The sequence below is a fragment of the Echinops telfairi genome, unplaced genomic scaffold (genome assembly GCF_000313985.2).
Source record: "Echinops telfairi isolate 266 unplaced genomic scaffold, ASM31398v2 ScPeMD7_6;HRSCAF=24_1, whole genome shotgun sequence".
NCBI lineage: Eukaryota > Metazoa > Chordata > Mammalia > Afrosoricida > Tenrecidae > Echinops > Echinops telfairi.
Window position 1 is genome coordinate 15,475,942 of NW_022103903.1, and position 12,770 is coordinate 15,488,711.

General features: G+C 36.0%; 1 pseudogene; it reads left to right on the forward strand.

Moving 5' to 3' along the window:
• LOC101652522 overlaps positions 1-12,034 on the forward strand; it is a 30,783-nt pseudogene extending 18,749 nt beyond the window's left edge.
• Positions 12,035-12,770: the final 736 nt, after the last annotated feature.

A 12,770-nucleotide genomic window follows, 5' to 3' on the forward strand; every position in this document is an offset into this window, starting at 1 on the left:
CACTACCATGCTCAATTTCTGGGCAATTCATTCAACTCTGTGTTGTCTAGCAAAGAATTGTAAATAAATCATCTATGAGTGGAATAATTTTGAAATAAAGAAATGTGCCATAAACAACACTGACTAACTCACTTTTTGTTGCCTCAAATGTTATGCTTGTTTCTGAGTATACTTGCCAAATGATTCAAAAATTTGGACCTGTTATAGGCTCCAGTTTTAAAGATACAGACTATATTGCATATACCTTTCTTTACTTTGCTCACCCATATAAAATCAGGATATTTTAATGTAATATTACCTAGCGTGAGATAGAGGCAGTGAATGCTAACTTTATTTAAACTACTTGTTGTCTTACTAAATATGTATATCAAACTATACTTCATATGGTATCTTTCGATCCAGAAATATATTTGAACAGTCCATATTACATGAAATTTGGGATTTTCCCCCAATATTGTTTCACTTTTATTAAAAACTGAATAGCAGGCAATTCCAATTGATTATGTCAAAAATGGGCCAGAAATAAGAGTTACTCTTCAATAAATAAGGAGCCCTTTTGGCATAATGGATTACGTGTTTGATTGCAAACCACAAGGACAGCTACTTAAACCCACTAAATGCTCTTCAAGAGCAAGTTGAGACTTCTGCTACCACAAAAACTTACAGCTTTAGAATCTCACAGATGTTCCACTCTATCCTACAGGGTCACTCTGAGTTGTGATTAACTGATTGCTAGTGATTTGGGGCAAATAAATAGAGATTCAAGTATTCTGAAACTCAAAATGAGTCTGACAGAGCTCAAACTCCTTTATTAAAATTAAGATGTTATAGTCGTGTTATACCTTGGCACATTTTCTCCACCTGTGCCTAGAAATTCTTAAAAGAAAAGTTGGAATTTTTATTATAAAAAAAGTTTAGACTCAACCTCACCTCTGAAATATTTAACATGAATTATCAGTTGACTTTTGCATATGAAAATGTGTTCTGAAATGTTTACTCTACAGCAGCGGTTCTCTTTTGGGGGTCGAATGAACGACCCCTTCCCAGGGGTCTCCTGATTCATAACAGTAGCAAAATTACAGTTATGAAGTATCAATGAAAATAATTTTATGGTTGGGGGGGGTCACCACAACATGAGGAACCATATTAAAGGGTCACGGCATTAGGAAGGCAGAGAACCACTGCTCTACAGTCTTCAGAAGAAAAACTTAGCTCTTCAAAATGTTTATGAAATTGCTATAAAATCTTACATTTCTGACACTCTAAGTTGCCCTCACATTTTCCATGTATGTGCCTTTTCAATTTTCTCTATTTTCTACTCTTCTCCAGCAGTTTTCTAGTTTTGTAATATCTAAATTTTAATCTCTGTGTATATTCCATAGCCTCCCTTACTAAAGAGAAAAACCCACCTCCACCCAATTGATTCAAATGCATAGTGACCCTATAGAAGAGAAAAAAGCTACCCCTTCTAAAGATTGTACAATCACATATGGGATTATGATTACAGTTACATGTTTTAAGATTTATAATATATAATTTTGGAGGACATTTTTCAATTTATAACAGTTCTGTAAATGGATCTCTGATAAACTCAAGACTTAATTCTATTCCCATTTTTCTTCAAATTCTGCTCTGACTTTTCTTAAAATATACTGAAGATTTTAATAATGTATAGTTGGGCTTCTGAATGTTACAAATATTTGTATTTATATATTAAAAATTCAAATAATGTTCACCAAACTTCATGGTTTTTTTTCATGTTCAGCACTAATGCAAGATCCCCAGATTCTTTACATTTAGGTTAAGAGAGAAGTATTCAATTCTTGCAAATGGTACATGGAAGAAATAAAATAGACAATTTTAAGGTTAAGTTTATAAAACATGCTAGTGTTCTTATTGCATATCAGTTTTGTAAATAATATCTTGAAAGCCATTGAAAATCATAAAAAACTCTAGAGTTCCTAAATTACCCTTTGAAACATAATACGTTTCCACCTAACTATTTAGATTATGATATGAACACTATGTAAACCACTAGTGATTTAAGCCATTTAGAATTTTTTACTTGCTTCTTAAAATATTACATAGATTAAAACCTGAACAATCCTGAATAAGGCAGAAATCTGTCAGAGAAAGAAATCCCAAGTATTTCCCCACAACAATGAAAACTAGAAAAGTGTTAAAGATGCACATTCTCAAAAGCAAAGATATTGCAAACCCCAAATAAGACTACTCTGTCCAGCTCCAATTCTCAAAATATTCACTGTTTATATTTATATATATATATATATATTTACACTAGAAAACAATTGAATCCTACTGTGGCATGCCACTGTAATGAGAAGTTTAAATGTATGGTCTTGGCTTAATTGCTCAAATGTGGGCAATTTAAAAAAGCAAAAATGGTTTCAGAGAGTGAAAATATAGTGATATATTTTGTAAAACTAAAGCCATTAGTAAAACTGTTGCTTATGCGACTTTAGAAAACAATGATTTTTATTGATCTAGCATCATACAGTATTATAATAAGTGGTGATCACAGAAGAGAATTACATATGTATTGGTTTGAAAGCAGAAATTAAAAGGTCCATTAAGGCTAATCTTGGATTAAAAATCATATAAATGGCTTTTGCTTGTTGGTGTCTGAATACCTCAATGTGACCACAAATAAGGTGAGAAAGAGGCAAAATGGAAGGAACCAGATTTAAAAAACAAATGTGAGACTTGTGTCTAAAAATGCCTTTGAATGTAAAACTGCTGCATAGAATGAGACCAAAGAGCTTAGGCATTGATGGAAATTTTAAGGAATATTACTTGATAATGATCTTCTGAGATCAGATTTAAAACAACTTTAGCATTACTGTCTATTAAACAATTTTCAGCTTCCTTGGCTTACTCTAGTAGGTAGTTGAGAAAATTTGCATAGTCTTCAAAGCCAGTCTTCTTAATTTAAGTTTTGTATAAATTTAAATGTACCTTATCTCTGACTCATCACTGGGTATTCGGTATGGGGTTGAAAATGGGCAGATAACTAGATATTTCAGTGGTAACTTGTTGAAAATAGAGGTGCCATGTTTAGCTACAATAGGGATAGTCAAGCAACACAAAATGTGAAAATATGACCTTAAGGCTGGATGCAAAAATGGATGGAATGTGAAATGTTCTCATGAGAAGGGAAAGTGGAAATAAAAGAGAAGAAAAATATTTGGTTCTCAGAACTGCAGATTGAGGAAGAACAAAGATAGTGCTGGCTCATGGGTGTCTTTTCCCTTTTCTTTCTGGGCACACATATATGGGACACTTCCAAGTCCCCTTTCTGTTAGGTTGGAGTTTCTGAGTTCTGGTCAGCAAAGTGCCTGACCCATAAAAAATATCTCAGATTGTCTCACTTCATATTCATAATTGAAGGTCACAGCTTAATACTGCAGATGGTGGTGGCACAATAAAAACTCATTGTCATGATCAAGTCAATGGCAATTCGTAGTGACTCTGTGTGACAGGATAGAGCTGACGCTGTGAGTTTCAGAAACTGTAACACTTTACAGGAGTAGAAAGCTCCATCTTTCTCCTCAGGATAGCCTGATGACATTGCAGTGAGCAGCCCGATATATAACCACTATGCCACCAGGCCTCTTGACTGAATTAAGAATGCTGAACAACTTCTTGGTACACCACTCCCCTTTCCCTATTCCTCATCTCCCAACTGAATTAGTCTGTGGCATGAAAAAACAAATGCATCTTTGGTTGTCAAACTGTCCATTGGAAAGTTGCTATCATGTCCTATTAAACATGGTTAGCATATTAGGGATTATGCTTATTAAAGTCTATGTTCACACAATGAAGATTACAATAGAAACCACATGAAACATGTCAAATGAATAGGTATGATCTGTATTACATAAAGAAAAGCTCTACAAAATGGGCCAGAAAGTCCCCATTACAAGGGATACCCCCAGAAAATGGAATTTTTTTTCAAAACTAGGTTTTAAAATATTTTACAAAACAACCTTATCACTTTCAAAGTAATCTGCATTACATTTAATACATTGGTAAAATCTGTGATTCCATTCTTAAAACATTTTCCAAACTCATCTTTTGGAAAGCTGATAGCACCTCCCTCGTTTGTTTTGTTGTTTTTTCTTCACCTCTTCTATGCCACCAAATCCCAGTCCTTTCATGTCCTTCTTCATTCACAAAAACAAAAATAAGTCTCATGGAATGAGGTCAGGTTAGTAAGGTGCATGGGGCAAGAGATGCATGCTGGGTTTTTTGCCCCAAACTGGCACAATGAGATGGCTGCATGAAGAGGTGCATTGTTGTGGTGGCTAAAACAGCCCCCAACTATGGCAAATCAAGCCTTTTTTGTTGCACACTGTTATTCAATCTTTTCAGAACTTCTAAATAGAAAACTTGATGAACAGTCTGACCTACTGGAATGAACTCCAAATGCACTATGAGTTGATATTTTCATTCATGAGGTTTTTCATCAATCTACATTTCACCATTTTTTCAAATGAGAAAATCACTTGTACGCTTGAGTTTTTCCTATAGTGATGTCCTTGTAAGCTGTGGTCAGTATCATAACAGCCTCTGTGGCATTTTTCCAGAGCAGGAAACAAAAGTTCACAGCCGCATGCTGTCCTTCTGAATTGGCCATCACAAAAAATAAGGTTTGAGTGAAAAGCTGCTTTCACAAAAAAATGCACTGTGACCAGAGAGAGCCTTCCCAGGTAACACCGCTGGGTGCACTAACTCAAAGTGAGTTGCTTGACGCTTGCTTAGTGGGAAAAATGTGTACTATAAAAACTCCGCTCCCCCCAGCACAATTCAGTTTTTAGGTGGAGTACTCTTTCGTATTTTGAAAATTGGGACGACAAATTGAGCTTATGAGAGAAACGCTTTTTGAGAATGGAAGCATGGACGGTTAGTGATTTAGAAGGAAATGTATAACATCTACACTCCTTCTAGTCTAAAAATAGTATAATCTTCGGAACAATAAGTGCAAGAAGGTTATGGATCATCTTTTGATATTCACAGGGCAATCATACTAATAATCCAGTTAGTGTAATCTAAAAAAAGCATTCTTTCCTAATTAAGAAGAAAGGAGAATCAAGGTGATTGAATTATGGAAAATTTTGGAGTTGGTCAAATGTATTATGTGGTAATTATAGGAAGGAAATTTTAGTCCCCAGAGATGTTAACAAAAGTAACCAGGAAGTAGTCTAGTAAGTCCAGAGGAATTTCATTGTCTATTACTAAAAACAAAACAAAATTCAATTGCCATAGTCTCTATTACTACTCATGGCGACCATGCTTTTCAGCATATAACTGTTCCATAGAGTTCCCAATGATTATGTCTTCTCTGAAACTAGATCTCTAGAATTTTCCCCTCACGTGCCCTCTATGTATTCTGGAGTCTCCACGTATTCAGTTAGCAGTTGACTTATACAGTCTAGGTTGAAGAGTGAACAGAGCTTGAAACATTTGCTGATGAAGATCAAGGATTGAATCCTTCAATGTGGATCACAACTTAATGTAATGGAAACCCAAAATCCTTAAAACGGAATCAATTGTTAACATCATGATAAACAGAGAAAAGATTGAAATTGTCGAGAATTTTATCTTGCTCAAATCCACAATCAGTGCTCATGGAAGCAGAAATCCAGAGATCAAACTACACACAGCATGGGGTAAATCTCTTGCATAACCTCTGTAAGGTGTTGGACAGCAAGGATATTACTTTGAGGAATAAGATGTGCCTGACCCAAGTTATAGTATTTTCAATTTTCTCAAATACATGTGAAAGTTGGACATTGGCTAAGAAAAATCAAAGAATTATGCATTTGAGTTATGGAGGTAGTGAAGAATATTGCAAATACCATAGACTGCCAAAAATTCAACAAATTAGTATTGGAAGAAGGACAAACAGAATGCTGCTTGGAAGCTAGGATGGTGAGACTTCAGTGCATATACTTTGTCGTTACTAGAAGAGACCTTGAAGAGAACATCGTGCTTGATAAAGTAGAGGACAGTCAAATAGAGGAAGACTGTCAATGAGATGGATTGACACAGTAGTTCCAAAATTGAGCTGAAACATAAACATTGTGAGGATAGCATAGGACCAGGCAGTGTTCTGTTGGACATAGGGTCATTATGAATCATAATCTATTTAATGGCAAATGGGTTTAAGTGCCTGGAATCTTTTAAGTACTTACCTATCTTCAAACTGCTATTATAAACCTGGCACACTGACAGAAATTATGGGGGCACAGAACTATGCGGACACCTAGGTGATCCTTGGGTGCTAATGAAGTCTAGTCAAGAATCAGGCTTCCATGTTTAGGGACATACACTTGGCTGTTTTTATTTTATCTTTGTACTTACTATGCAAAATAAAATGGACAGAAACAGCATCTCTCTGTGTCATCTGAGCACAATGCTTGGCACATGGAAATGATAAATATTTAATTAATAAGATAATAGCTATATTCAATTGATATATTTTAACCTCAGAGACTTCATTCTAACATATGTATGTTTGTTTCAGAAGTAGCTACAATTCAAGAAAAAGTGGACATAGTTGGGTTGTTTTAAAGGATTTGAATCTGCTATCACAATTTATGCAGGATTATGACTATAATGGTATTATTATAGAAAAATCAAAGGCATATTAGTTTAATATTTTTTCTTCACATAATACGTAGATAGAGTAGTTTATACTTAGAATATTTTAGAGTCTGACAAATCTTTGGAGCATTTATTTTAAGCTTAATCCTTAGTGATAATTGTGATGTATATTCTTTCATATGTTATGCTATGGCATGTATACATATACTAATAAAAGTATTTTATTTCACACAAAAACAAACATTCCCCCCAGAAGAGGTCTATTGCTGTGCAACCACCCCATACATTTCTGTAGTTACGCAGGACGAATTACACCACGTGTTGGGAGAATTCAACATTTTCTTTCATAGAGGCAGAAAGTAAAAAATGAGACCTTTGTCTGTCACTGCCATTTAGGGTGAGAGTGCAGATATGCTGTTGTGGTGTTGAGGAAAGCAGACATCATCAGCACCACCATGATAGCAGGCAAAGTCACAGAGGATGAGCTGGAGGACATGATCAATTTTATGTAAAACCCATATCAGTGCAGGATTCCAGATTGGTTCTTGAACAAACAGAAAGGCCTGAATAGTGGTGAGTACAGCCAGGTCCTAACCAATGCTCTGGACAAGTTCCATGAAATGTGCAGCAACTGAAGAATATTCTGGCCCCCAACGGACTACACTACAAGTCAGCACACCAAGAAAGCTGCTTGCTGGGGCCCTGCTCAAGGCATACCCAAGAAGAAATGAGATTATTGACCTTGTCTTTTAATAAATAGTTCATACTCCAAAAAGTTATCCAAAATCTTAGCTGGAAGCTTTAGAAATTATAGTATTGGACCTTTATCTAAGGTTTGATTTCCCCTAATTGTTTTTGAAGGTCCTCCCTGGCAGAGCCTTGTGGAGTTTCCCCTCCCTCTTCCTCCACGACATCCTTTCTCTTCAATTTGTAAGGGGAAAAAAAAGAAGAATGGCAAAAAGGCAACTGCATCCACAACTGTTTGAGTGTCAGAGCATTTGATGAGTCAAGGCATTGTGTATATAGTGATACATCTGCCATTGCCTTTCTTGTTGTTAATGTGATTCTGATTAGACCAATCACTTTTAATTAGTATGCTGTCATGCATTCAGAAAAATTGATCTGGCCTTGATGCTAATTACTCAGCTTGATGCAAAGCTTTATAAAAGTAGGAATTGATTACTTCCAGGCAACCTATGTTGTTTTCTTTCCTTTGTTTTCTCAAAACAGCATTTCTATTTAAGTTCTGTTCTTAATTCATATGTATATCCATTCTCAATTTATTTTAATAATCCCTTGATCTCTTGTGTGATATAAAAAGAGAAAGTCTTTAATACTTACTTGTCAGAGAAACTATTCCTCCGTTAACTCTTTTTCTCTAAGCCATGTCCCATATTCCTAAAGACTGGCTCTGAATAAGGCAGGCGGGGTTAGGCTCAGGTCAGCCTCCACATAAATCAAGGACAGAAAGAAACAAGAGTGTGGTTAGAATCTTAGAAATACAGAGATAACAACCTTAACATTACAAAAGAGGAGCTCTATTAGTTTTCATGTGGGATGTTTGCTTCTTTTATCTTAAAACATTGTGGCATTTTTAAGGTAAAATAAATGAATACTTCTAGGAATCAGGTGACTGATGGATGGTTCTCTAGCTGCCATTCAAATACCTTCAATCCAAAATAATTTGAGATAACTGATATTTTTGTTTAGTCACAATATACTTAGAATACAAATCCTGAAGAATTGTTTAAATATCTTAGCTTTTATTTTTTATTTAGCTCATTAGTTGAACATCTAGACATTTTAATAATCTGTCACTGGAAACAAAATTCAAATACATCTTCTTACTTAAAAGTAAATTGAATTACATGATCTTCTTCCTATCATTAAATGTATTTTATTTTACTGATGTTTTAAATCTAGTGACAGGTGGAAATTAATTCAAAGGAAGATTTTTGGGGGAGCTCTTTTTTATAGATCATTTAAAATATATTATTGTAACGATCGGTTTAGATGTTAACGATTTCCATCAACTATGTAAATTGGTTTTTGCATATGATTCTCAGGAAGTTAGTATTTACAGATTTTTTGATTTTCCAATGAAATAGGTATCCGGAGTAGGTAATTAGTGTATGGAGCTCTAAAATATTTGAAAACCCTATGGACTATGTAATCTTTATTTTGGAATCCCATTCACTGCTCCAGCATACGTAAAAGACTGAAACAGTAAGATTTATACATGAATAGTGATCAACTTATGAATTTTTTGTTACCCTGATACAAGGAGAAAGGAACTTAAGCTAGAATTAAAATCACTTAGTTCATTAAGCATACTATGTAAGCCAGCTGAGATTTGCTTTTGATAGCAATACTTTGTCAATAAAGAAAACAGAAAATTGAATTGTGTTCTAGCACAAGATCCTTAATCATTAGATAGTGACACTTTAAATAGTCTTTTTGTCGATATGTGGTTAGGTTGAGCATGGAAAGGTATTTTCCTAACAATGTGACACTTCTTAAAAAGTTAGAAATAGAAATAACATGATTCAGTAACCCCACTACTAGGTACATATCTTGAAGAAAAAAGAGAATTACCATGATATATATACTCATGTGCACGGCAACATTATTCATGATAACAATAAGATAGAAACAATCTAAGTGTTCATCAATGGTGAATGAACAAATAAAATAAAGCATGTAGTAGGCAATGTTAAAGGATAACGATGCGCCTGGGAAACACCTCATAATGTGAATGAACTTAGAGGACACTGACATTAGTCAAGCACAAAGGGATACATGTTGTAGGAGACTATTACTGTATAAAGTCAAGAAAAGGGTTACACGCAGAAAGAATCATTCTTTGTAGATTACTAGAGGTAGGAGAGAAAGGGGCTGTGCATCACGAACTAGAGCGATAGTTGGATAAGGGCAAGATAATACACAGTGAGGGAGAGGACAGTATAAAATGATCGAAGCAAAGGAAGACACCAGGAGGAGCACAACAGGTGAAGACATCAAAGGCATGCTCTGTTACATACAAAATTCTACCAGAGCAGCAAGAACAAGAGTCGAAAAATGGATATACATTAACACTCAAGATAAACATGGGCAGAAAAGTGATTGGCACTACGCCCATGAATATATGGAGAGGTTTGCCAGAGTTTATTCCCATATATTTATTCATAAGTGCTGCAAATATATCCATGAATATTATGGAGCTTATAGGAAGCAAGGTTATTAAAACTCCTTATGCATAACTAACTATCTTAAGGGAAGGAGTTGAGGTACACCACTCTTCTATCAGCTTGTCGTACTGCCATGGCTTGCATGCTTCTCTGATAATCGAAGCTATGAAACCAATATTATTTTGAAAACCAGTTTCAACAGCACTTCCAGACTAGGACACATGAGGAAAATATAATATGTGGTCCAATTTTGAGGGATTAACCACTGAACACATTATGAATAGTAGTCGAATAGTGTATGGTATAATGCTGAAAAATGATCCTTTCAGGTGGGAAGGCACTCAAAACACAACAAAAGCAGTTCTACTTTTTCAAAATAAAGTCAAGATTAATAATGTGGATGGAACAAAGTGATCAGTATCTTTTCCAGCTGAGGCGCACAACTCAAAATGAGAAGACACTGTTGCAAATATTTACTAATAATGGGAAAGTGAAATGTAGGAAGTATGAATATATGAGAATTGGAAAGTGTCAAAAATGAAGCAGAATTTGCAAAGATCTATATCCAAGGTATTAGTGAGCTGAAATGAATAGATATTAGCCATTTTGAGTTAGATGATGATATGACTTACTATGCTCAGAATGACAACTCTAAGAGTAATGACATTTCATTTATTGACAAAAATAACTTTCCGAGATCTATCTTGTGGTACAAATGTATATTTCATCAAATGATTTCTATATTACTACAAGGAAGTAAGTTAATACAACTATTATGCAAATTCACACACCAATCACTAAATCCAGGACTTGATGAAAGGCAATGTAACTGAGAGGAATTACTGAAACCCAAATGAAGGCCAAACATGATAGTGAGACAAGAGGAAAGTAAAAGGAAATAGAGGAAAGAACTAGGAGGCAAAGAACTTTTACAGAGGTCTAAATATAGGAATGTACATATGAAAATACATATATATAAAATGATAGGGAAATAGATCTAGGTACATATATATATATATGTTGAGTATTAAGGTAGTAGACAGACATTGGTCTTCTACTCAAGTACTCCCTCAATGCACAAACACTTTGTTCTAATAATCTGGCATTCCGTGATGCTCATCTTCCCGATCACTGAAGACAAAATGGGTGCATAAGCAAATGTGGTGAGGAGAGCAGATGGTGCCTGGCTATCAAAATGTATAGTGTCTGGGGTCTTAAAGGCTTGAAGATAAACAAGCAGCCATCAAGCTGAGAAGCAACAAAGCTTACCAGCCTGTGTGATCATGAGGTTTTGATGGGGATTGGGTATTAGGCATCAGAAACCTGAACAAAAAATCATATCAATGTGAATGAGGGGAGGGCAAAGTGGAGACCCAAAGCCCATCTGTAGACAATTAGACATCCCCTTACAGGAGGGTCACAAGGAAGAGACATGCCAGTTTGGGTACAGCATAGCACCGATAAAACATACAACTTTCCTTTAGTTTTTTAATGCTTCCTCACCCCGACTATCATGACCCCAATTATACTATACAAATTTGGCTAGACCCGAGCATGTACATTGGTACAGATAAGAGCTGGAAACATAGGGAATCCAGGACAGATAATCCCCTCAGGACCAACCAATAATGAGAGTAGCAATACCAAGAGGATAAGTGTAAGGTGGGTGTAGAAAAGGGAACCCTCCTTCCCAGGGGGATGGGCAATATAAAAGTGGGTTAAGGGTGACATTGATCAGTGTAAAACATGAAAGAAATTATAAATTATCAAGGGTTCATGAGGGAAGGAGTGTGGGGGATGGAGGGAAAAAATGAAGAGCTGATACCAAAGGCTCAAGTAGAAAGAAAATGTTTTGACAATGATCATGGCAAGAAATGTACAAACGTGCTTGACACAATGGATGGATGGATGGATTGAAATAAGAGCTGTACTAGCCCCCAATAAAATGATTACGAACCGCAGGTTCTGACATTTGGTGTATGTGCTTGGTTGAGGAGCCAATGGGGCGAAGCTACCATCTGTGGGATTATGACTGAACGCTTCTAAGTCAGAATCCCGCCCAGGAGGAACTATACGGCAGCGCCGCGGAGCCTCGGTTGGCCTCAGATAGCTGCGTGCCCCTCGTCCCGGGAAATGGGGCGTGGCCGGAAAGGCGGCCGCCCCCTCGCCCCGTCACGCACCGCACGTTCCTGGGGAGCCTGGTGCTAAACCATTCGTAGACGACCTGCTTCTGGGTCGGGGTTTCATACGTAGCAGAGCAGCTCCCTCGCTGCGATCTATTGAAAGTCAGCCCTTGACACAAGGGTTTGTCAAAAAAAAAAAAGAAAAAAAATTTAAAAAAAAGAAAAAGAAATGAAAAAGAAAAAAAAATGATTACGAAAAAGAAATGATTGAAGAATTCTATCAACTTCCTCAGCCTAACATTGCCTAAAAATGCAATCAAGATGCAGTTATAATTATTAGTGATTAGAAGGAAAAAGTTGGAAACAAAGAGATATGGACTGATCATTGGAAAATATAGCCTTGGTGATAACAACTATGCTGGAGATGAAAGGCCAATGATTTTTTTCATGTGAACACATTTTTTTCAACAACCAAAAAGTTACTCTTTACATGTGGATCTCTCCAGATATGGAATCAAATTAACTAAACCTGTGGGAGGGTGCCATGCAGAAGTATTATTGACAAGCTATAGTCTGTTCAGGTTTTCCCCTCTCCTTTCAAGTTGATTCTGACTCATAGAAACCCTATAGTAAGGTTCTATAGGCAAAGATACCATCAAGAAATTATTGACTTATTCAAGGACCCTCAAGAGAAGATGGGAAGAATACAAGTCACTCTACCAAAAATAACTAGGTGACAGTCCACCATGTCAAGAGCTAGCATGTGAGCAAGAACCAACGGTGCTGAAAGAAAACATTCAGGCTGAACTGAATATATTGGCCAAAAGCAAGG